At 41.2% G+C, this 27,033-nt stretch overlaps 1 protein-coding gene across 3 annotated transcripts in view; it reads right to left on the reverse strand.

Annotated features, from left to right (window-relative positions):
- The window catches only part of OCA2 (OCA2 melanosomal transmembrane protein), a 218,243-nt gene that overhangs the window by 73,671 nt on the left and 117,539 nt on the right, over positions 1–27,033 (reverse strand). The window lies entirely within an intron of this gene.

The raw sequence follows: 27,033 nt of genomic DNA on the forward strand, positions 1-27,033 counted from the left end.
GTTAGACTTAGAGAAATGAATAAACTTCTGGGTCTTCTGTAGGTGATGTAATTTGCCTTGCTGGGTCTTGCCTATAGGAAACAATAGGACCTATCTGTGTACATATCACCCAGGTGTTGTGACTCTCCTTTTTTGACTGAAACCTGCCACAAAGGCTGCTTGTGACATGTCACTGGACCCAGAACCTAGTCTCTGACGGGTCTTTATTACCAGTGTGTGAACAGACTAATACAGTAAATTGGTACCGGCAGAGTGGGGCATTGCTGAAGAGATAGCCGAAAATGTGGAAGCAACTCTGGAACTGAGTAACAGGCAGAGGCTGGAACAGTTTGGAGGACTCAGAAGAAGACAGGAAAATGTGGGAAAGTGTGGGACTTCTTAGAGGCTTGTTGAATGGCTTTGGCCAAAATGCTGATAGTGATATGGGCAATAAAGTCCAGGCTGAGATGGTCTCAGATGGACATGAGGAACTTGTTGAGAGCAAAGGTGACTCTTCTTATGCTTTAGCAAAGAGACTGGTGGCATTTTGCCCCTTCCCTGGAGATTTGTGGAACTTTGAACTTGAAAGAGATGATTTAGGGTATCTGGAGGAAGAAACTTCTAAGCATGGCAGGTCACTGTTGAGCCATGGATGAGGGTCTCTGTTCTGCAGCATGAAGTTTGTTAAAGTTGTTAAAAACAAAGTCTACTTTAAGAGATAACAAGTGAAATTTTAGAAAATGACCAGAAGGTAAATTGAGTACCGTGCTTGGTGATACAGGATAAAAATAAACACAGCATACCCAAATACAGGATGATAGGTTGTGTAACACAGAGATATTATTTGTCATGTTGCTTATGCCCGTACGGAAGGGAATGTGACGGTATGCACAGCATATGCACGTGAACTGCCAAAATACGGTGTGAAGGTTGGCCTGACCAAGGATGCTGCAGTGTATTGTGCTGGCCTGCTGCTGGCCTACAGGCTTCTCAACAGGTCTGGCATGGAAAAGATCTACAAGTGGAGACTGGGGATGAATACAATGTCAAACCACTGATGGTCAGCCGGGTGCCTTTACCTGCTATATGGATGCAGGCCTTGCCACAACTGCCAGTGTCAATAAAGTTTTGGTGCCCTAAAGACAGCTGTGGATACAGGCTTGTCTATCCCTCACCGTAGCAAACGATTCCCTGGTTAAGATTCTGAAAGCAACGAATTTAATGCAGAAGTACACCAGAAGCACATCATGGACCAGAATGTTGCAGACTAGATGTGCTGCTTAATGGAGGAAGATGAAGATGCTTCTAAGAAACAGTGCTTTCAATACATGAAGAGCAGTGTAACTCCAGGCATGATGGAGGAGATGTATAAGAAAGCTCATGCTGCTATACAAGAGAATCCAGTCTAAGAAAAGAAGCCCAAGAAAAAAGAAGAAATGGAACCGTCCCAAAATGTTGCTTGCTCAAAAGAAAAATTGAGTGGCTCAAAATAATGCAAGCTTCCTTGGAGCTCAGGGGTGAGCTTCTGAGAGCTAAACCAAACAATTTTCCATGATGGTTTTTCAGATGAAGAATCCTCACAAAAAGAAAGAAAGAAAGAAATATATAAGCAGCAAAGCATTCAAGATGTGACTTGGGTTCTGTTAAAGGTATCCAGTTTTAAAAAGAAAACAGGGCATAAAAGTTCAGAAAATTTGCAGCCTGACAATGTAATAGAATAAAAAATCTCATTTTTTGAGGAAAAATTTAAGCCAGCTGCAGAAATTTGCATAAGTAATGAGCAGCCGAATGTTAATTCCCAGGACAATGGGAAAGATGTCTCCAGAACATGTCAGAGGTCTTCTTGGCAGCCTCTTCCATCCCAGGCCCAGAGGCCTAAAAGAAAAAGATGGTTTGCACCAGGTGCAGTGGTTAACGCCGGTAATCCCAGCACTTTGGGAGGCAGAGGTAGGGGATCACCTGAGGTCGGGAGGTGGAGATCGGCCTAACCAACAAGGATAAACCCATCTCTACTAAAAACACAAAATTATCCGGGTGTGGTGGCCCATGCCTGTAATTCCAGCTACTCAGGAGGCCGGGGCAGGAGAATCACTGGAACCTCAGAGGCAGAGGTGGTGGTGAGCAGAGATCATGCCATTTCACTCCAGCCTGGGCAGCAAGAGTGAAACTCTGTCTCAAAAAAAAAAAAGAAAGAAAGAAAAAGATAGTTTCCTGGGTCAGGCCCAGGGCCCCCCTGCTCTCTGCAGCCTAAGGACTTGGTGCCCTACATCCAGCCACTCCAGTCATGGCTAAAAGGAGGCAAAGTAGGGCTCGAGCTATGGCTTCAGAGGGTGGAGGCCCCAAGTCTTGGCAGCTTCCACATGCTGTTGAGCCTGCGGGTGCACAAAAGTCAAGAAGTGAGGTTTGGAACTCTCCACCTAGATTTCAGATAATGTATGGAAACACCTGGATGTCCAGGAGAAGTTTGCTGCAGGGGCAGGGCCCTCATGAAGAACCTCTGCTAGGGCAGTACAGAAGAAAAATGTGGGGTCAGAGCTCCCACCCAGAGTCCCTACTGCGCACCGCCTAGTGGAGCCGTGAGAAGAGGGCCATCGTCCTCCAGACCCCAGAATGGTAGATCCACCAACAGCTTGCACTGCACACCTGGAAAAGCCGCAGACACTCCACACTCAACCAGCCCACGGAGACAGCCAGGAGGGAGGCTGTGCCCTGCAGAGTCACAGGGCGGAGCTGCCCAAGGCCAGGGGAAGCCACCTCTTTATCAGCATGACCCGGATGTCGGGCATGGAGTCAAAGGACATCATTTTGGAGCTTTAAGATTTGACTGCCCCCTGGATTTAGGACTTGCATGGGCAATTTCTCCCATTTGGAATGCCTGTATTTACCTAATGCTTGTACGCCCATCGTATCGAGGAAGTAACTAACTTGTTTTTTTTATTTTACAGGCTCACAGGTGGAAGGGACTTGTCTCAGTGAGACATTGGACTATGTTCTTCTGGGTGCTGAAATGAGTTAAGACTGGGGGACTGTTGGGAAGGCATGATTGGTTTTGAAATGCAAAGGCATTAGATTTATGGGGGGCCAAGGGTGGGATGATATGGTTTGGCTATGTCTCCACCCAAATCTCATCTGAATTGCAACTCCAACAATTCCCACAAGAGATGGGAGGAACATGGTGGGAGGTGATTAAATTATGGGGTGGCGTTTCCTGCAGTGTTCTTGTGATTGTGAATGAATTTCAGAATATCCGATGGTTGTAAAAACAGTCTTCCTTCACAAGCTCTCTCTTTGCCTGCCACTATCCATGTAAAATATGACTTGCTTCTCTTTGTCTTTTGCCATGATTGTGAGGCCTCCCCAGCCGCATGGAACTGTAAATCCATTAAATCTCTTTTTCTTTCCTGTCTTGGGTATATCTTTATCAATAGCATGAGAACAGACTAATAATTTATTCTGAATAGTTTCACTAATAATGAATAATTTAATTTAGCAACTGAACTAAACATTGAATTATGCATCATATGGTAAGTAAAATTAATAAATGAGTTCAAAAATACTTGGGCTTTATTTGGGTCACATTTATATTATTGTGATTTCCAATGTTTTCACCTGAAGGGATATTTATGAACAGAAGGGTTGTTATTATTTGCATTTTTTGCCTTGCTAAAAATACACATTAATATCTTAGCAAAATTATCCTGGAAAACTTTAAACAACAAAAAGTTTCTACTGAACTTGTAAACAACTAGCATCAATTCTATATAAACTTTTCCAGAAAATAAAACAGGAAGGAACACTTTCCAACTCATTTTATGAAACCAAAATCAGACATAGCTAGTATAAAGAAAGAAAGCTTTAGATCAATATATCCATGAACTTAAGACAAAAAATCCCCAACAAAATGTTGCAAACTGAATCCATGAATCTGTGAAAATAATTATACACCATGACCAAGTGGATTTATTTCAGGTACGCATGGTTGGCTCAATACTTGAAAATTACTCAGTGTAGTCTACCATATCAAAAGGCTAAAGAAGAAAAATCATATTGTTTTCATCTGAAGCCTCCAGAATTAACACAGCCCTCTCTAATAGACTGAATTTAGATTTCTGACCTCCAAACCTGTAAGAGAATAAATTTGGGTTAAGCCACTAAATTTGTGTTAATTTGTGCAGAAATAGGAGCTAAATGCACAAGACAACAGGGACTTTGCTGATGTGATTAAGTTGAGGACCTGAAGAAGAGGAAATTACAGGAAGGCGAAATCTAGTCACTAAGAGCCCCACATAAGGGCTCTCATGATTAGGTTGGAAATAAATACATTTTACAGATAAGGATTCCCTTTTCTTTCTCACAGTTTCACGCAGCCCCAACATTCACTGACATACAAATTCCTTTTCCAGTCCTTGGCTTCTCACTCCATTCCTGTCACAAGGAGCTCGTTCCTGGTGAAGGCAGTGTGTCACACCAGAACTCACTGGCTGTACCACGTGCTCCATCACCCAGCAGCAGCTGACTTCTGAAGCTGAGGCTTCAGAGGTACTATTTGCTGCAATCCAAAAGTCCGCAAAGTTGGGGTGCCACCCTACAGCACGAAGTATATTCTTAAACAAATGGCTAATAACTGTTACTATCTCCATCACAGCTCACTGGGAAGTGTCGGTGTGGGAAACAAAAGATAGCACCCCCTCCCTCAGGACCACACCCAGTGACCTCCCTTATTACTACACTCAGGAATGTTTTGTCTCATCTTAATAATCTTGAGCTCAGTGGATTTGCAGGTCCTAATATCCAAGGAAACGCAACTCATAAAGGTACCATTACCGTTATTACCTGAGGCAGGCTAGACAGTCAAGGCAGTGACCATGTCCTCAGGATGTGGCAACCACGGCGGCCATGCAGTTGACACAGTAAGCCTCAGCATTTGCATCGTGATAGCTCATTCCAGCAAAGCTACCTTCAGCAGGGGCTTTCCCCTCTAGAGGGACTGTGCACCTTGACTGTACCTTCCTCAGACTGACCCTTTGCTCATTTTAATAGCAAAAAACATACCCCTGGGTGGAGATTTAAGATACTAATGAGACATGCAATATATGAATAAGCATGTACAGCTACTACACACGTGCACCCAGAGGACCACTCAGAACAACCTCACTAACAACACTTCACCTCCTTATGAACAATCATGTAAGACTCCCACAAAGGGAACCTCTGTGGTGCTGGTCTTTGCTGTCTCATCCTTATGAGCAGCCCATCCTGAATTCTCTCTCTCTCTCAGGGTGTACTGTCTATTCTGCACTTAACTTTCAAAGTATTCTTTTTCTCTTGCAATACTCTGTGCTGCAGTTCTTTTGCTGTGTCTTTTGTTTAAATTCTCTTAAACCAAGAGGACAAGGACCAAGGTATCACATCAGGCGTCAGCATTTTGTTGGAAGCTGAGATACTCCCTGGCCATGGGTAGCTCCCCACACCTTGTGACCATCAAGCAGAAAACAAGAATCCCTCTACTCTTTTTTGATGAATTGAGATGGCTGATATGAATTCTCGGTCGGAAGTGGGTTGCTGCTTCCTCACACAGGCAAAGAGAACTATCTGGGCGCTGGGCAGTCCCAGTTCACCCACACCTTGGCACTCCAGCACAGACGCAATACCAAGGTCTCAGGTCCTATGAGAATGACGGCTCAGGTCACCTCAACAGTGGATACAAACCATGTATCTGCAGTGGTGGCAGAGGCCAGGGGAACATGGCATTACAGCAGTAAGTTAACTAACAATTCAGACTTCAGAATCAGCTCTGGAAGCTGGGGCTACAGCAGTTATGTTTTACGGTATTTTGTTGCTTCTCTTCTCCCACTTATTCTCCATAGATGAAGATCACTGGGGTAGCTAACATTTTAAGTTTCAGGTGTTACCGAACCAACACCATCCCGTATCACACAGTAGGTGATGGGATATTGTGGAGCTCTTGTTTTGGGGACAAGTGACTTTCTCGTGGACTGGACAAAAGATGTTTTAAAAATCCTAACAGACACACGTGTCCTCATTGCCCTTTAGTCCTGCCCTGGCCTCTCCCCTGCCTTCTCCCCAGCCCTGCTGCTGGCAGCTCACTCATCTTCTGGAATCCAGGTGAGTCTGCCCAGTGGGAGACACTGGCAGGACTTGACGGGTGGAAGGAACAAGGCGACTTAGTCTCCTGGCTCCTCTGGCCTGGCCACAGGGGATGAGGGCAGCCCCTCCTTCCACCCCCGGCTGGACAGCCCTGGTGGGAGCGGCACCCCCCTTTCCCCTCAGGCCACGAGGTCACGGCCTCTTCTTCAGGAGTCCAGCATACCCTGCTCTTTCCGCAAACCTGACCTCTGAGCACACAATCTCTTTCTTTCTTGAGAAAGACCATGCCTCACAAGAAAGACGGAAAATAGTCATCACCCAATGCTCAAAGATGTTTCTCACACGGCCATTTCAGGAGGAAAAAACATAGTATAACCTCAATATCAACCGAAGGAGAAAGCTGATGATAGCCTACCCACATACAGTGTAACGCTGCACCGATTATTAAATGACAGAGAAATACACGCATAAGTCTCCAGATGTGGGCCCCTGAGGGACAGCAGGTCACAGCTGCTCACCTGGAGTATCCAGGGCAACCGGGCGAGGCTGGGGACACGCGGCTTCAGTGTGTTCCACCAAGGAGCCGGGGGTTCTGAGGGGCAGGGTTGCCAACAAAGCTACTGTGACCAGAGGGATTCTGCGAGGGGGAGGGGAGGTGCCATTCGACTCATCTGACCACCAAAATTTGTTCATAGAAAGGATTTGATTAAATAATCTCTAGTGCTCCCTCTGATGGAAATTCCATGATCAGGCAATTTCCCAGCTGGACAGGATGCAGTCATGAACCGCCTCACGGAAAGCCTGAGAAACCCCACTGATTTCTTCTAGGCACAGAATATCAGCTAATTTTGAAAGAAAAACTGTTTTTTTCTATTTTTAACAAAGAGGGACTTCTGGGGAAAACTGAAATGCATAAAATGCTCTCTTTTTATGAAGCTTAGATGAGTTCCTAACTTTAGGAACATTAAGATGTATCAATGGTTTGATTTACTCAACAAATTATCATGCTTGGAACATTACATTTAAATGGAACTTATTTGTACCATAATTACAGATTGACTAATTAAATTTATTTCTGAGTGCTTTCTTGTTTCCCAAAGTAAAGTATAAGTTGGTAGATGTGAAGAAATCCAGTTGTTGGGTCGTTTTGGTTAACTTAAAAAGAAACAGAAGATATCACACCAAGCCTGTGGTAAATCTCACACTCCTCCAACGTTTCCGAGCACACACTGGGTCCCAGGTTCCCAGGGCACTCAGGGGCCTCTCCTGGTGGTGACTGTCCCTCTCTGGCGAGTCCCCCTCACACAAACAGCTTGTGTGAAGTGCCAGCAGGGAAACAGAGGGGTTTAGGAGATTTAGGAAAGGCTTTGGGGGAGTGACTCTTCAGGGTGGGGTCGGCACAAGGAGATGCACCATACCCAGAAGTGCAGTGGACCTGGCCTTTGGGGAGGCGGCAGGTGCAGACAGACAGAGTGTTCTGGGCACAGTGTGTTCCTCTGGGTCATGCTGACTCACACACACGTCCCTGGCTGGCACCAGAGCATGTGGGCGCTGGCTGGGTGACCTGCAGAGCTCACATCCTCCACCCTGACCTTGATCCCTTGAGAGCTCCCACAGGGCACCCCAGTCAGGGAGGCCGCCAGGGGCAGCCACCCCGAAAGGAAGGAGACCAAGGGGAAGGAAAAGAGCCCTCAGTGCCCCTGAGAGCCGCAGGGTCCCGGTGCTCCTGCACCCCATCTCCCCAGGGCTGTAGTAACTCCCCTCTGTCACCTGAGCCAGGAACCCTCACGGCAGGCATGTGTGCCACACCGTCCATCCTCACCCCGTTTCTCACACAGCTGTTATCTTGTGCTCCAAAACCCGAGTCCAGCACGGAGGTGCCTCCCCAGGCCCACAGCTGCCCTCCTCTCCGGGCACCGCCAGCCACCTGTCCCGCTCCAGGACACCTGTGTAGGGGGCCTGGCTCAGAAAGTGTCACCTTGGAGATGGAAGTGAGGACTGAAGTAACTTCCAACCCCCACCCACTCGCTAGGAGGCAGTTTCCCCGCCCCCCCCCACCCCGCCCTGCACCCCGCCACACAAAGTCTTGCTCTGTTGCCCAGGAGGCACTTTCTATTATTGTGAAGAGAACCCTAGAAAGTCCCGGCTTCCACCAGGAGCTTGGAATTCCCCTCTGCCCGGGCATCCCGCCCTCCATCCCCCAGGAGCGAGTCCCTGCGGCCTAGTGGGGTAGAGAGCCAGGCTGAGGTCCTCCGTGATGGCCCTGAGGCCTGGGAGTCCCAGGCCCTGGTTTTTCATCTCTGGACAAATGGCACTCACATTGCCCTGGCTCACTCTCTCATGCTCAGGAATTAAATATTAATATCTGCATAGTATTGCTTACCTTTAAGAATCTGTCTTCCTGTTCTAAAAGAATTTTTACATGAATATTTCATGTGATAGTGTTGTATAGTACTGTAAGTCACTTTTCTTTTTTTCTCACTAGAATACCATGTAGCACAGAAACTCTTCCATATGTAAGAAATTGATCTTCACTTTTAATGAGGGGATTTTTAAAAACAATGCAGTGTGCTGGGTATTTGTCAAGAAAACATTACATTTAACACGACGCCTTCAGATAGGTTTAAACTCTCGCCTTTCCCTTTATTCAGCTTCCCAGTGAACCCAAGTCACAGCTCCGGTTCTCATTTCCTTTTGCCTCTGAGCCTTTGTGGAGACACCGTCCTACGAGGTCCCAGCACCAAGCATGTTGCTCAGCTTCCCTCACGCAGTCTGGAATCCACTGGGCCCAGCCCCTAGGATGATCGGCACAAGGCCACTGCTGCAGATTCCGGTGGACGGGGCAGAAGTGAGCAGCGCTGCTGGCTGGGAGCGCTGGGGGACAGAGAAGGGCCTCCCTACCATGCTGGGGCCTAAGGGAACCAGAAAAGATGCTCAGATTGAGAGGGAAGACCCCCTCGCCTCCTTTCATTTCACCTCCTCCCTCCCCACCTTCCAGATGGGAAGGAGGGTGAAGAAGGGAAAAAAAATGAAATAAATTACCAAAGAGCTGGGAAAATGACTCCCTTTTAGTTCCCAGTGTCTCTGCTATCTGCCATCCCTGAAATCAACGTTAATCCTGCTGGCTAGAGCCCAGCACTGGGTCACGCCCCCATATTTCCACAGACCAGGCTCCCTCCTGGAAACACCTCTGCCAACAAACAGCTTATTGCTTTTGTCTTGTCTTGTAAGTCTCCTCCCCTGCTGGTTCCTGTTCATGCTGCGTATGAATTAGCAAATCAATGAAGCCAAAAGATTGTAAGGTCGAACGTCCAGCAAATGGACAATGACAGTTCCGCCTCAGTTTCCCCTTTAGCATCAGTTCCGCCTCAGTTTCCCCTTTAGCATTGTAAGAGAAGTTGCAGCTCGAGGAGCTCAGTGAATGAGGCTGTACAGCCCCCCTGCAGCTCCCAGCCAAATAAAAGCCACTTCTTTCCTCAGTTCAGTGTTCGAGAGGTTTGTTCCCTGCCGCGCCTGCTTCAAGCTGAGCTTTGGAGGATGGGGGCACTGCACAGTGCAGTGTGAGGCACATCCCTGGCCCAGGAGCAGGGCAATTTCAGGGAACTCTGTGAAGGAGGTGCAGGGTGGCTGAGAACGGCAGCCTCCAGAGAAGAAGGCGGAGCTCAGTCCCACCTGGGCTGGCTCGTGCGTGGCTGACACAGGGAGGGGAGCGTGAGGCTCAGCCCCTCACTGATCAGCAGGTTTGGTTAGATGTGTAAAGTCCCTTCTGCTGCCAACAGTCTATCTGCCCCAACTCCTGGGGATACTCCAGTACAAACCAGGGAACACCAAGTTGCAAAGTAACGAAGACAAGGCCAGGAAGCCTAGGCACAACTCGTCTTCCCAGCTCCCCCCACTTCCTTAAGTCTGCCTGGGTAAGACTCCGAAATCTCCCTGGACCTGGCCTGTGGCCACCACAGCCCACTTTGTTGACCGACATGCAGTGGTTCTCTTTTAGAAATTGGCAACATGGGGCTGGGTGTGGTGATTCACACCTGTAATCCCAGCACTTTGGGAGGCCAAGGCAGGGTGATCAGCTGAGGTCAGGAGTTTGAGACCAGCCTGGCCAATATGGAGAACTCCCGTCTCTACTGAAAATACAAAAACTAGATGGGCATGGTGGCACATGCCTGTAATCCCAGCTACTCGGGAGGCTGAGGCACGAGAACGACAGTCGCTTGAATCCCGAGAGGCAGAGGTTGCAGTGACCTAAGAATGCACCAATACAGTCTAGCCTAGGTGACAGCAAGACTACATCTCAAAGAAAAGAAAAGAAATTGGCAACATGGACAGCTGAGGACAATGGCATTGGTATAACTGCTTCTGTCCCAAAATTTCCTCCCAAAAGATAGAAAAAAACAAGAAAGGAAAAGTAAAATCTACACAAATCCATGCCTTCCACATGATCTGAAGGTAGAGAACACCAAAAATGCAAACTATCTGAACTGAAAAGAGGAAATACCACCAAATCCCCAGCCTGCTCTCTCTCTCACTGCTGTCCCAGGCACAAAGCTTTACCGCAAATAGAAAGCCCCAAGGGAAGACAGAGCAGGTGCTGAGGTGATGAGAAGGTCCACCAGGAGGGGCCAGGGGGAACAGGGCCCTGGGAGGCACTGTGGGAGGGGCAGGAGCACCAGAAGGCCCCCTCTGGGAGCATGCAGCCTTGGGGAGGAAAAGGCAAAGAGGAAGAGAAGCTCCTTTGGGCAACCCTGGTCAAGTAGAAAAGGAAGTAAAAGCGGGGTTCTGCAGGGCAGGAGTCAGAGGCACTGTACTCTGTCCCCAGAAGAGTGCCAGGAATCCCGAGAAACAAGCAAGTTCCACAGCATGAAATGAACAAGAGGAAAGCGAAGTCACACCTACAGGGCCAGTACAAACACTATCAGGAGCGGAAATGTCACACACATCAGCTGAGGAAAATCCCTGCTGAAAATAACCGTGAAGCATGGAGAAGAAAACTGCAAGCCCACACTTCACATGCACTTGCCACGCCCAGGCAAGCATTAAAAGTGAATGAATCCACCATGTTCAAGCCTCAAGCAAGCATTAAAAATACAACCCACCTTAAAGCAGACATTTAAAAACAGAAACAGGCAAATAACAGGGAGAAATAAAAAGCTGAGTGAACACAAGGACGACGTAACAAAGTTTTCTTAGAAATAAGGGGTTGTTTAGTGAGTACAAAGAATACGGTTAGTTAGAAGTAATAAGTTCTAGTGTTTGATAGCACTCTAGGCGATTATAATTAACAATGACTTACTGTATACTTAAAATAACTGGAAGAAAGGACTTGGAACGTTCCCAAAACGAACAACGATAAACGTGTGAGGTTATAGATACCCCACTGCCCTGATTTCATCATCACACATTGTACTATTGTATCAAAATACCACATGTCCCCATAAATACTCAACTATTACGTACTCAGAGAAATCATTTTACAAAAGAAATGAGAAATAAATTAAAAGATTCCCAAAACACAATAGACAAAAATGAAAATATAACAGGGGTCACTAAATAAGATACCCAAGCAAGTGAGAGAATAAAAATGAATAAGTAAATAAATTAAAAGTTCAGAGACAGTAGTGGAAATGGAACACAGGTAATGAAGGAATGGTATTTGTTTATTGAGTCCTTAGGGAAGAAAAGCAGAATAGTGGAGTGAAGCTAATATTTAAAACTAAAATCTCTGATATATGTTCTAATAAAACTGTAAGATTTCAAGGAAGAAAATAAAATCATCAAAGCCACTGGCAAAACAATCAAACTGACATCAGGTCTTCCAAAATCAACATATAAACAAAATGACAATGGAGCTGCATTTTTAAAAATAAGTCAATGAAAAAAGTGTAAACCAAGGATTCCAATCCAGCCAGTTTACAAAGAACAGTTGATTTGGCTCATGGTTCTGCAGCCTGTGCATGTGGAGGCACACACCAACATCCACTCAGTGTCCGGTGAGGGCCTCAGGCTGCGCCCACTTGTTTGGGAAGGCAACAGGGACCCAAGACATGCTGAGGTCACGTGGCAAGAGAAGAAGTGAGAGAGTCAGAGGCACCGGGCTCTTTTAACAGCTCTTGCAGGGACTAACACGTGAGAAACCATTACCACAAAGATGGCACCATGCCATTCAGAAGGGATCTGCCCCCATGATCCAAACATCTCCCACCAGGCCCCACTTCCAACACTGGGCTCAAATTTCAACATAAGACTTGAAGGGGGCAAATACCCATACCATATCGATTAGTAACTTCTGTAAAGTAGAAATATTTTTAAATACAAAAACCTCTTTGTTGCCCATGCAATCAAGCTAGAAAATTACTGAGAAAAACAAAGAACAGAAAGGTCCTTCTGCGGGGAAAGCTAAAAATGTTCTATTAAAACAATTCTTGTGGGACATAGAAATTACAATTTTTAAAGAATGATGAAAATACTACATATCAAAATATAAGGGATGCATTTAAAGCAGTAATCAGAGGGAAATCATTGCACTAAACACATTTAATAACAACACTGAAAAAAATACTAAATTTCCAACTCTAAAAACTAGAAAAAGAACAAAGCCCACCAAATAAAGGAGGGAGATAATGAAGTTAAAGCAGAAATTAGTGACAAAGAGAATATAAAAGCAGTACAATAATTAACAAACCAACTCCCAGTTGTTGTTTTGAAAAAAATTAACGAGATGTACAAACCACAATCTAACTTGATTAAGGGGAAAACGGGGAGAAAGCACAAAGATTCAAAGTAAGAAAGAACAATAATAAAATAATCATTGATAACACCATAAAAACCCTAGAAGAAAACCTAGGCAAAACCATTCAGGACATAGGCATAGGCAAGGACTTCATAACCAAAACACCAAAAACCTTGGCAACAAAAGCCAAAATAGACAAATGGGACCTAATTAAACTCCAGAGCTTCTGTACAGCAAAAGAAACAACCATTAGAGTGAACCGGCAACCAACAGAATGGGAAAAAATTTTTGCAATCTACTCATCTCACAAAGGGCTAGTATCCAGAATCTACAAAGAACTAAAACAGATTTACAAGAAAAAAACAAACAAACCCATCCAAAAGTGGGTGAAGGATATGAACAGAAACTTTTCAAAAGAAGACATATATGAGGCCAACAAACATATGAAAAAATGCTCATCATCACTGATTATTAGAAAAATGCAAACCAAAACCACATTGAAAAACCATCTCACACCAGTTAGAATGCTGATCATTAAAAAATCTGGAGACAACAGATGCTGGAGAGGATGTGGAGAAATAGGAGCACTTTTACACTGTTGGTGGGAACGTAAATTAGTTCAACCATTGTGGAAGAGAGTGTGGCAATTCCTCAAGGACCTAGACATAGAAATTCCATTTGACCCAGCAATTCCATTACTGGGTATGTATCCAAAGGATTATAAATCGTTCTATTATAAAGACACACGTACACGTATGTTCATAGCGGCACTGTTTACTATTAAAGACCTGGAACCAACCCAAATGCCAATCAATGACAGATTGGACAAAGAAAATATGGCACATATACACCATGGAATACTATGAAGCCATAAAAAATGATGAGTTCGTGTCCTTTGTAGGGACACAGATGAATCTGGAAACCATCATTCTTAGCAAACTGACACAATAACAAAAAATCAATCACTGCATGTTCTCATTCATAGATGGGTGTTGAACAATGAGAACACAGGGACACAGGGAGGGGAGCATCACATACTGGGGTCTGTTGGTGGGGGCTAAGGGGGGGAGAGTGGGGAGATGGGGAAGTCAAGGAGGGATAACTTGAGGAGAAATGCCAGATGTAAGTGACAGGGGAATGGAGGCAGCAAACCACATTTCCATGTGTGTACCTATGCAACAATCCTGTATGATCTGCACATGTTCCCCAGAACCTAAAGTACAATAAAAAAAAGTATTTTTGTATGCAAATAAAGTTGATTTTTTAACTAAAATAATAATAATAATAAAAATAAAATAATCATTGAAACAGAAGTAAAATTTAAATTATAAATGACTAATTTGGAAACTTCTATGAAAATAAATTTTAAAACCTAGGTGAAATGGATAGTTCCCTAGAGAAATACAGATTGCCAATACTGACCCCATCGGATTTAGAAACCTTAAACAGACCTATTTTCAAAGAAATGGAAAGTTATTAAAGAAATAACTAGCCCACTCCCAAAAAGAACCAGGCCAAGATGGTATCACAGGGTAATTGTACCAAGCCCTCAAAAACCAGATAGTCACAATGATCTATAAATTATTTCAGATTATGGAAAAGAAGGTAGATTTTCCTAACTTCTCTTACGAAGCAAGTGTGACACGGATACCTAAACCAGGAAAAAACTCGTTAAAAAAAGAGTACTATAGAAAAGGATTACTCATGAATGTTAATTACTCATGAATATCAATGTCAAATTGTAAATGAAATATTAGCAAAAAGACCACATTAAGAAAATAATAAATCATAAAACAGTTAATTCATTCCAGAATTCAGGGTTGGTTCAATATTAGGAAATTCATTAGTACTGTACACTCTATTACTAGAACTAAGAGAAAAATAATATGATGATCACCATAAATACTAGGGAGAAATCTTTGTCAAATTTCAATACTCATTCATGCTTAAAACACTCAAGAGAATAGGAATTAGTGGTTACTTTGTTAATGTGATAAAAAAATTTATATTATATATACCTAATCCTAAAGCCAGTATCATATTTAATAGGGAAACACTAAAGGCATTTCCACTATGACCAGTGTGTCAGTCTCCAAGGCAACACCAACACTTGGAGATATTCTAGAAGTCTGTGAGCAAGCATGCAGTTGCACACCTGACTATCATTCATCACAGCAATGAAGTAAGGACATACAGCCAGATCGTAAGGGGAAAAGATGAAGGTGGAGTCCACGTAAGTACAGATCCGTATGAGGTTTCCTTCTCACTCTCCCTCCCGTGGGGGGCTCGCCGAGTGAAAACTCTTTCCCCAGCAATGAAAATGTGGCAACAAGTGTGTGACGTTCCTGCCGAGGGAAGACCATTAGAGACTCAGGTTTTTATTGGGATCTGATCACATAAACACCCTCTGTCTAACGTATACCAAAATTCCAGACTCCCAGAAAGAATGCAGGAGGTTGGCATAAACCAAATGGTTTACATATACAGTCTAGGCACAGTAAACTATCCTTCTCAGTTAGATAATGTTGGTGATACTTCTGACATTTGAGTTCCCAGATGCCAGCCAACGACTAACCTAGCAAGTAGACCTTTCTAAGGATGGCAGTTACAGGCCTGCTGTGTTTACTCTTTATTTCTGCTACTATTTAACATTTGACAGGGATATCAACTAAGGCTATATTAACTTACAAAAACTAAAGGCCTCTGTATACAAAAAAAATAAACAATAGAGAACTTACTTGCAAAGAAAGCCACATGCATATCAACAAAGATTATTTTATAATACATTTCACAAGAAATGTGCAAAATTTATACAACACAATTTTAAAACATTCCTAAAAGACAAAGAAGTAGACTTGATCATATAAAAAGACATATCCTGTGCTCACATTAAATTAATTAACAATGTATACATGACAGATGTTCCCATGTTAATGTATGAATTTAATGCAATCTTGATCAAAAATGTCAGCAAGCTATTTCATAAATGAGTTAGACAAGTTGATACTAGTGTTCACAAGAAATATGCAAGAATATCCCAAAAAACACTGAAAAGGAAAAATTAAAAAGCGGACATAACTAGCTCTCCCAGACACTAAAACATGTTATAAAGCCTCAAACAATTTGGTGCTGGTCCATTAATAGACAAATAGACATATAATGTAATAGGACATTCAGAAACAGGACCAAGGACACATAAAAAGTTAATACATGATAAAACTGCTACCTCAAGTCACTGGAGTACAAGTGTCCTGTTTAATAAATGGTACTGGGACAACCAGGTCATCATTTGGAAAAATAAAATAAAAGTAGATTCTATATTTCACACTATATGCAAGAAAAAAACCCGAATGTGTCAGAGATTTAAATGTAAAATAAGACAGCATATAAGTAATGGCTGATTTTCTATTTAGCCTTTCTATATAAAACTGAAAATCCAGATATATAACTAGTAAATTTGTCTACATAAAAGTGTTTTAAAATTACATGACCAAAACAGACACACACACACTATAAAAAGTCACAAAACAACTAACCAGGAGTAAATAATTGCAGTCTATACCACAAAGAGGTAATATCCCTAATAAATGAAGAACCCTTGAACACTGTGAAACAAAGACTCAGTAGAAAAACAGGAAGTTGACATGAATGCATAATTAACAAAAAAGAATCTGAAAATGGCCTTCGAACACAAAAAAAGCTCAAATTCACTTATCATTAAGGAAATGCAAATGAAAAGAGCACTGAGATACCATTTTCATAAAACTGACAAAATGAAAAATTACAACATCACATTCTGTCAGGCAGACTAGAAAAATGACCATGCTCTCATAATGCCAGCAGGAGGATAACCCAGCACGACTCTTGCAGAGGGAAACCTGGCAATAAAGAGTAAAACATGCACTTCTTTGATTCCACGATCTTACTTCTAGAAATACACCCTGAAAGTACACCTCCAGCAATACAAAAGCATTCACTGTAGCGTTGTTTGTAATTACAAAAGACTGGAGACAATCTAAATGCCTCGGTGTAGAAGGAAGGTTGAATAAACCATGACACAGTCACGAAATGAGGTACTATATAGTTACAAAAAAAATGGGGAAGATTTCTGTGAACTGATTAGGAGTAATTTCCAAGACATACCATTAAGTTTATAAAAAGCAAAATGTGAAAGATTATCCGCACTATGTTATTCTTCAGGTAATGAAGAAGGGGATATAAAATAAACATCTGTATGTGCTTATTTATGTAAAAGAAATACAAGGCAGATACATCAGCTACTTAGAGGAGGGATCTGGGTAAGGTAGAAAGACGAGTGAAGAACAGGATAGTAAGCATGAGGAGAGAGTGACACTTCCCTGCATATACATTTCTGTATAGCTGTGATTCTCAGAACCATGGTATTGGTTTAAATATCCCATCTTAGTCCATTTATGATGAAATAAAGAAATGGTAATTTACAAAGAAAGGAACAGCCTACAGGCAACATGGCAAAATCCTCTCTTTACAAAAATTAGCCGGGTGTGGTGGTATGAGCCTGTAGTCCCAACTACATGGGAGGCAGAGGTGGGAGGATTCCTTGAGCCTGGAAAGGTTGAGGCTGCAGTGATGGTGCACTCTAGCCTGGGCAACAGAATAAGACCCTGTCTCAAAGAGAAAAGAGGTTTATTTCGTTCACAGTTCTCCAGGCCGTACAACAAGCACGGCACCAGCATCTGCATGTGGTGAGGGCCTCTGGCTGCTTCCTCTTATAGTGGGAAGCTGGTGTGCAGAGATTACATGGCTGGGGCAGAAGTGAGAGGAAAACAAGAGAGAAGGGTGCCAGGCTCTTTCGACAGCCAGGTCTCTTGGGAAGTAATAGAGTAAGAACTCATTCATTACCATGAGGATGGCATTAAGCCGTTCTCGGAAGATCCACCCCCATGACCCAAACACCTTCCATGAAGCCTCGCCTTCAATACTAGAGATCAGATTTCAACATGAGATTTGGAGGGGACGAGTATCCAAATTATAGCAATGCCAGCCCAAATAAGTGCATTACAAATAAATAACATAAACATACTGAAGGCTAGGGAGATGAAAAGAACTAATCTAAGGAATTTTAGAAAACCATACTTTGACAGTCTACTGTAAGACTAAAGACAAAAACAAGTCTACACAAATACTGTAGTTGAGTTAGTAAATCTATTTCTCACAAAGATATGAGTTAGCAATTCTGTAACTACTTTATGTGTATGCTAGGAATTGAACAAATAAGTGAGTATATATTGTAGATAATGAGAGCAAGAGGCAAATCTTATGGTGTTGGATTGGAATTCAAGAAATCAATATGAGCTGAAGTTTTAAACACATAGATGAATAAATTAATACAGATACAGATATGGATGTCTGGGTGTTGGTATACATACACATATGCCCAACTATGCTGACTGCAGAGGCCTAGAATCATGACACCTAAATTGCTACATGCACACCAAGCATCCAGATTCTGATTTCTAAACACAATTCCCCAATACAAGGCATGAGAAATCTTTTGAGAGGCAGCTGATTCCAGGGTAAGAGCAGGCAAAATGCAAATTTATTCAAGAACATTTTGTGATGTGAGAAAATGAAAAAATGATTGAAAATTGATGAGAATGTGTTTAAAGAAGACAGGAGCCAAGTGGACATGGAAGGTGTTCCCAATGGTCAAAATTGGAATAATCTGACAAACAAAATAAATAACAGTACCGGCTTACAACACATAGAATAAAATAAACTTTTACAAATATAAATAAATAAATAAATAAAGGAGAAGAATAGCTCTTCCTTGCAGATGAGCTCCAGTTAAAAAATGTATTAATAGAAGCCATAAGGACAATACAAAATCACCATTAGGCAAACTCTACAGTCATAATGATCAGAGGCAAAGAGCTACTGACAAATGCTAAAATCAGTAAGAAAATGTTTGAGGAGAAACACAATGTTAGCATAGTCTCAAAGTATTTCCCAGGGCTTCACTTTATAATAGAGAAAGTTGGCAGACACCATGTGAGCCACATGATGGATGTTAACAAAATCAGTAATAGGACGTGCCAATGTTTGCACACCGATATGATGCACTGGTAAGGGCACATCACCTCTGGGATCTCACCAACACTGCAACAGCCTCAAAAGTGTCATGAGGGAACATGACAAACCCAAATTGAGAAATCTCTACAAGGTAACTGACCAACACTTTTCAAATGTGTGAGGACAGACTCAAGAATTTAGAGAAAATTCAAGATATACAGCAAGTAAATGAAATGTGGGATTCTGGAGAGAATATTGAAAAGAAAAAAAAGTAATTAGGAAAAAACTCAAGAAACTGAATGGTATTTGTTGTTTTACTAATATTCTACTAATGTTAATTTTCTTGTTTTGATAATTTTATCATGGTTGTATAAATTTTAACTTTAGGGGAAGTTGGGTTATGGGTAAATGTGGTCCCTCTATACTTTTTTTACATTTCTGTAAGTCTAAAATTATTTCAAAAGAAAAAAAAACTTCGTTTCCTTGTTTTTTTTAATAAAAATCATTTCAAGGGAAAGAAAGAATAGATATATTAAATACATCGTGTTAAAAATGTTATCCATTATTCCCAAAATATTATAATCTGAAAATGTCTCGCTTCCTCTCATTCATGATAAACTATTTCTCCATGCATTTTGCAATTTTAGATTGTGAGCTCATATTTATTCATTCTGTCTATAGGAATACTGAATAGAGATTTCCCTTATGCTGCTAAATCCTTGTTACAAGAAGAGACTGCTACAACCTGAAAGAAAGTGGGGTCAAAACTGCTATGAAAATCTTCACATACTATACTTAATGTGCCCATCAGGTAAGATCAAGACAGTTTCTAAAGATGAGCTGGTACTGTTCTATGAGATGGCCTCACAGAATGAGTTAGAGAAGAGTCCCTCCTCTCCTGATACCAAACCTAGCAAAGACACAACAAAAAAGAGAAAATTTCAGGCCAATATCCCTGATGAACATAGATGAAAAATCCTCAGTAAAATACTAGCAAACTGAATCCAGCAGCTCATCAAAAAGCTAATCCACTATGATTAGGCTCTATCTCTTGGATGCAAGTTTGGTTCAACAGATGCAAATCAGTAAATGTGATTCACCACATAAACAGAATTAAAGACAAAAACCACACGATGGTGCCATAGATGCCGAAAAGGCTTTTGATAAAATTCAACATCCCTAGGCTTCAAGGGAGCATACCTTAAAATAATAAGAGCCATCTATGATAAACCCACAGCCAACATCATACTGAATGGGCAAAAGCTGGAACCATCCCCTTTGAGAACTGGAACAAGACAAGGATGCCCTCTCTCATCACTTCTATTCAACATAGTACTAGAAGTCCTAGAGAGAGCAATCAGGCAAGAGAAAGAAATAAAAGACATTAAAATAGGAAGAAAGGAAGTCAAACTATCTGTCTTCATAGACAATGTGGTTTTATACCTAGAAAACCCCATAGTCTTGGCCCAAAAGCCACTTCGGCTGATAAAACAACTCCAGCAAAATTTAAGAATAGAAAATCAATGGCCAAAAATCAGTAGCATTTCTAAACGCCAACAACATCCAAGCCAAATCAAGAATGCAATCCCATTTACAACAGCAACAGAAAAAATACAATACCTAGAAATATAGCCAACCAGGGAGGTGAAAGAGCTCTACAAACCACCATTGAAAGAAATCAGAGATGACACAAACAAGTGGAAAAACTTTCCATGCTCATTGATAAGAATCAATATTGTTAAAACGGCCATAATGCCCAAAGCAATCTACAGATTCAGTGCTATGCATATAAAACTACCAATGATATTCATCACTGAATTTTTTTAAAACTATTGCAAAATATATATAAAACAAAAAAAAAAAAAAAATCCCAAATAGCCAAGGAAATTTAAAGCAAAAAGAACAAAGCTGGAGGCATAACATTACCCAGCTTCAAACTATACTACATTACTACAGTAACCAAAACAGCATGGTAGTGGTACAAAAACAGACACATGAACCAATGGAACAGAGTAGAGGACCCAGAAATAAAGCCACACACCTACAACTATGGGATCTTTGACAAAATCAACAAAAACAAGCAATGGGAAAGGGCTCCCTACTCAATAAATGGTGCTGGGATAACTGCCTAGCCATATTCAGAAGATTGAAACTGGACCCCTTCCTTCCATTACATACAAAAATCAACTTAAGATGGATTAAAGATTTAAATGTAAAACCTAAAACTATAAAAAAAAACCCTAGATGAGAATCTAGGAAGTACCATTTTAGACACAGACCCTGGCAAAGATTTCATGACAAAAACCCAGAAAGCAATTACAACAAAAACAAAAGTTGACAAACAGGGTCTCATTAAACTAAGGAGCTTCTACATAATGAAAGAAACTATCACCACAGTAAACAGACAACCAATGGAATGGGAGAAAATTTTTGTAAACTATGTATCTGACAAAGGCCTAATATACAGAATCTATAAGACACTTAAACGAATTTACAAGCAAAAAACAAACAACCCTGTTAAGATATGGGCAATGGACGTGAACAGACATTTCTCAAAAGAAGACATACCCATGGCCAACAAGCACATGAACAAATGCTCACCATGGCCAATCATTAGAGAAATGCAAATCAAAACCAGTATGAAATACCATCTCACACCAGTCAGAATGGTTATTAAAAAGTGACAAACTAACAGATGTTGGTGAGGCTGCAGAGAAAAGAGAACCCTTCTACACTGCTGGTGGGAGTATAAATCAGTTCAGCCAATGTGGAAAGCAGTTTGGAGATTCCTCAAAGAATACCATTCAATCCAGCAATCTCATTACCATATATACACTCAAAGGAATATAAATCATTCTACCACAAAGACATGCATGCATATTTTCATCATATCACTATTCACAACAGTAAAGACCTGGAACCAAACTAAATACCCACCCACAGTGGACTGAATAAAGAAAATGTAGTACATATCATGGAATACTATGCAGCCACAAAAAAAGAATGAAACCATGTCCTTTGTAGCAACATGGATGCAGCTGGAGGCCATTATCCTTAGCAAAGTAACACAGGAACAGAAAACCAAATAATGCACGCTTTCATTATTGTAAGTAGGAGCTAAACATAGAGTACACATGGACACAAAGAAGGGAACCACAGACACTAGAGTCTACTTGAGGATGAAAATCAGAAAACTACATATCGGGTCCTATGCTAATTACCTGAGTGACGAAATAATCTGTAAACCAAATCCCCACGACATGCCATTTACCACCTGTACATGTACCCCTGAACCCAAAATGCAAATTGGAAAGAAAAAAAAGACATTTCCTGCCTAACAGTTTCATTCTAATTTTTCTTCTTTTAAGGGTAAACATTTTTATATTGACATTATATACTCCCTATATCCAAGAATCATCCAGAAATTTTTAAACATGGATTTACAGGCCACTTAACATTTCAAGTCACTATAAAATAAAAAAATAAGTAAAATAACATTCCTTAACAAAGGTTATTCATTAACTAACTTGAAAGCCCTTCTAAATCTACGGAAACGTGTTCCATTATCCAAATTTAGACATATTCAAAATTGATGTTGAATTTCAGGGGACAGGTTGTCTACAGTTTTCATTGCACCAACTACTCTTATGATTTGACCACATTTTCTAAAAGACAATCTGACTCAGTAACAAAAGTCAGTGCAACATAGATTAATAGACCCAAAGGTCTACAACTGTTTTCCAAAACATAGAATACTCCTGACCTACTGTATGTGCTTCGAGTGGGCCCTGTTTCAGAATCACTGCAACATGATAGAAAAAGGGTCCGATCCAAAATGTACGCTGGAGAACTCAGGTGCAAAATGGCAGGAAAAGGGCCAGGAAGCCCTCAAAATCTGGAAGAAGTCACAGGTAGGTGTCAGATAGCAGGTGCAAAATGAGAGAAGAAAGCCCAGGGCATGAAGACAAAGGAGGCCATTCTTAAGGGAACAGCTGCTTGGGGTAGGGGAGCTGGGTGTGTGACATTTGTGATGTTCAGAGAGTTTGCCTAGGACCTCAGTATACAAACCTTATCCTCTTCTGGGCTAACAGTGAGTAGTTTGAATATGAAAAGGTTGAATTAATAATAAAGATTTAAAAAAACAATAATACAAATTTTGATCAGCATGCAAGAAGAATAGAGTATCCTTCTATACTCTCTGTAGACAAGGATGTTACGACATTATTGTCCTATAAAAAAAATAATCAGAGAGTAATCAGCTAAAAGAGGTAAGGAGAGAAAGCATTTTAGAGATCTGTCAGGTAGTTAATCTTTTGAGTAAACTATTTTTCTAAATTATATAATGTTTGTGCCATTTTTAAAATTTATAAAAAAAAACAAAAGGTTGAATTAAGCTTTTGAATCAAATTATTACTAAAAAACCATAATAATAATGGGCTACAGCAATTTATGAATGCCAACTAGGAGATTAACATGGGGCTCAGTACTTCAATATGATCTTGGTTCTCACAAGCAGCATGATTTATGTTAATAGACTATGCTAAGGATAAGAAAATTGAAGCTCAGAGGTATTGAATAATTTGTCTAAACTTTTATAACTAGGAAGTGGCAAAGCTGAGATCTGAACATGGATCCATCTGATGTGAAGGTCAGTGATCTTAAACATTATGTGAACTATAACCTGTTTGCCTGGATTGGAAGTCCTTCCTGGACCCGGGACTGGCGCACAGATCTCCTCTGAGCGTGCCCACTGGAGTGCTCTCATGGTCCTGAGAATCCATGGCACGGAAAAAATCTTCCAAACCATCCACCTCCTCATTATGCCGGAGGCTGGAACCAGCTACCGTGAGGTCTGGTTAAGCTTGATGATGATGGTCAGACTGCTCACAGAGAGGAGGGGCAAGGTGAGGACCTGTTACACAAGGATGAGTAGGGGCAAAATGAACAGGAACATCTGAGGATAAAATAACAGAGGTGAAAGCATCCAGGTCTCAAAATGGTTGCTAATAGTGATTTTCCTACTTCCAAAAGGATGGTCAGAGCATCTTGCCCAGTTGATTGTACCTTTGGGTTGAAAAGTCTAACACTTTTCAGAACAGCGTTAGGCTGCCCCTCAGGGAAGCCTGGGAAAGGAAGGCATCTCAACTGTCTCCCTTAAGGCACGCCTCATGAAGACTCCATCGTTCAACTCCCCACACTTTAGATACTCAATTTGAAGAATCACTGAACATCTTGGAAAACCACAATTCATACAATGTTATAAAACAAGCAAAGTTAATGCAATAATAATAAGCTCAGCTCCCTCTTGATTTTTTTTTTTTTTTTTGACAGAGCCTCACTCTGTCACCCAGCCTGGAGTACAGTGGCATGATCTTGGCTCACTGCAACCTCTGCCTCCTGCGCTCAAGCAATTCTCCTGCCTCAGCCTCCCTAGCAGCCAGGACTACAGGCATGAGCCACCAAGCCTGGCTAATTTTGTATTTTTAGTAGAGACGGGGTTTCACCATGTTGGCCAGACTGACCTCTAACCCCTGGCTTCGTGATCTGCCTGCCTCAACCTCCGAACATGCTGGAATTACAGGCATGAGCCACAGCGCCTGGCCCCTCTTGATTTTCTAGACTGATGCTATGGTGTCAAGAAGATATAAGTAATGATGATAGATTAACATGTTCTGCTGAGGACCCAAACAAAAACATGAAGGTTGAAAACTGAGGCAACAATGCATCCCATAGTTGTAGTCAGAAATCCTTCCTGTTGATTTCTGTACCAAAACTGCCTCTTTCAATTAATGCCCACCTCAACATCTTTTTCAGAATTTTAATTCTTAGAAAGCAGCAACTTTGCTTGGTTGCTTTACTGACATGACTTTCAGTTACATGAGGAGGTGCTAGGTACTGGGTAATAAAGAAACACAAGAAGAGTCCGGATAGATTCCATACGCTCCTGGAATACATGCTGAGAACATTAGCAACTCAGGAGTGCTCTAGGTGCTGCAGTTATCACTCTGACCATTTTCCTTCATATTTACTGAGAGGATTTGAAGAGAGGTCCACACAAAAAAGCTGTACATGGATGTTTGTAGCAGCTTTATTTAAAATCGCCAAAACTTGGAAGCAACCAAGATGTCCTTAAATCATGGTGGCTGAATAAATAAAGTGTGGTACATCCAGATAATGGAATGTTATTCAGAGCTAAAAAGAAAGGCGCTGTCAAGCCACAAAAAGACAAGAAAGAAAGTTAAATTCATATTACTAAATGAAAGAGGCCAATGTGAAAAGACCACATACTGCACTATTCCAAATATAGGACATTCGGGAGAATTCAAAACTATGGAGACAGGAAAAAGATCAGTGATTTCCAGGGGTTGGGTGGAAAAGGGGATGAAAAGGTGGAGCACAGAGGATCCTATGGATCAATGTTGCATGAGCTGCACATGTACCCCAGAATCTAAAGTACAATAAAAAAAGAAAAAGGAAAAAAAGAAAAATGTCTGTTCATGTCCTTTGCCCACTTTTTAATGCAGCTGTTTGGTGTTTTTTTTTTTTTTCCTTGTAAATTTGTTTAAGTTCCTTATTCATGCTGGATATTAGACCTCTGTCAGATGCAAAGTTTGCAAAATTTTTTTCCCATTGTGTAGTTTGTCTGTTTACTGTTGATAGTTCTTTTCGCTGTGCAGAAGCTCTTAAGTTTAATAGATCCCATTTGTCAATTTTTGCTTTTGTTGCCATTGCTTTTAGCACCTTTGTCATGAAGTCTTTGCCTGTGCCTATGTGCAGAATGGTATTGCCTAGGCTGTCTCCCGGGGTTTTGATAGTCTGGGGTTTACAGTTAAGTCTTTAATCCACCTTGAGTTGATTTTTGTATATGGTATAAGGAAGGGGTCCTATTTCAGCCTTCTGCATGTGGGTAGCCAGTTCTTCCAGCACCATTTATCGAGTAGAGAGTGCCTTCCCCACTGCTTGTTTTGGTCAGCTTTGTCGAAGATCAGATGGTCATAGGCGTACGGCCTTATGTCTGGGCTCTCTACTTTGCTTCACTGGTCTATGTGACATAACTTTTACTTTTTTTTTCAATATTTCTAAGCTATGCAGTTCATCTGTGAGTTTTTTCAAACTGTCACAGATCTCCAAAGAATTTTTCCGTTACATTTATTGAAAAAATTATCCATATAAGTGGTCCCACGCAATTCAAATCCACATTGTTCAAGGGTCAACGGTATGTCTTTTTTATTGTTTTTCTTTTTTTCTCTTCATTAGTATAAATTACATTGCATAAAATAATTGAAATGATAAGACTATTATATATGTTAGGCAAATAACATAAAAGTATGACATATGGGACCGTAAAAGCACAAACAAGGGAGAACAAATGGAGTTATATTGGAACAAGATGACTATATTTTCCAGGAAATAAATTAGTATTAATCCAGCACAGATCGCATTAAACTTAAGATGTACAGTTTAACCCTTAGAGCAATCAATAATAAAATAACTCAAAAACATAGTTTTTATAAAAGAAACAAAGAAGAGAATTAAAATAGTATACAAGAAAATACAATTTAACACAATTAAAAAGCAGTAAAAAATAAAGAGGAATAAAAGATATGAGATACAGTGTAAAAAGCAAAGTAGCAGACATGAAGCCAACCATATGAATAATTGTATTAAATGTGAATGGATTAAACATTTCAATTAAAGCGTAGAAATCGTCAGACTGAATTTTCTCATTTTATCATTATCATTTTCTCATTTTATCAGCATCAAATTTTTATCATTTTTAAAATGATAACTCACGCAAACAGTAAACAAAATTGGGCTGAAGTGGCAATACCAGTATCAGGCAAATAGACCCTAAGATGAAAATATTACCAGAGAAAAAGAGACAGTTAGAAATGATAAGAGTTCAATTCATTTGGATAATGTAATAATTATAAAAGTATATACACTTAACCACCAATCCTCAAGTTAGGAAAAATACCCAATCCAACAATAATAGTTGAAGACTGCAATATTCCACTCTAAATAACTGATAAAATGGTTTCACAGAATATCACTAGTAATGTGCAACAGACAAACAGAACTATGGACAAGCAGGACAGATCTGATACTCGTAGAATGCCCCACCAAACAGCAGCAGAATACACATCACAAGCAGGATATGC

This window comes from Cebus imitator, unplaced genomic scaffold (assembly GCF_001604975.1).
Source record: "Cebus imitator isolate Cc_AM_T3 unplaced genomic scaffold, Cebus_imitator-1.0 Scaffold392, whole genome shotgun sequence".
Classification (NCBI taxonomy): Eukaryota; Metazoa; Chordata; class Mammalia; order Primates; family Cebidae; genus Cebus; species Cebus imitator.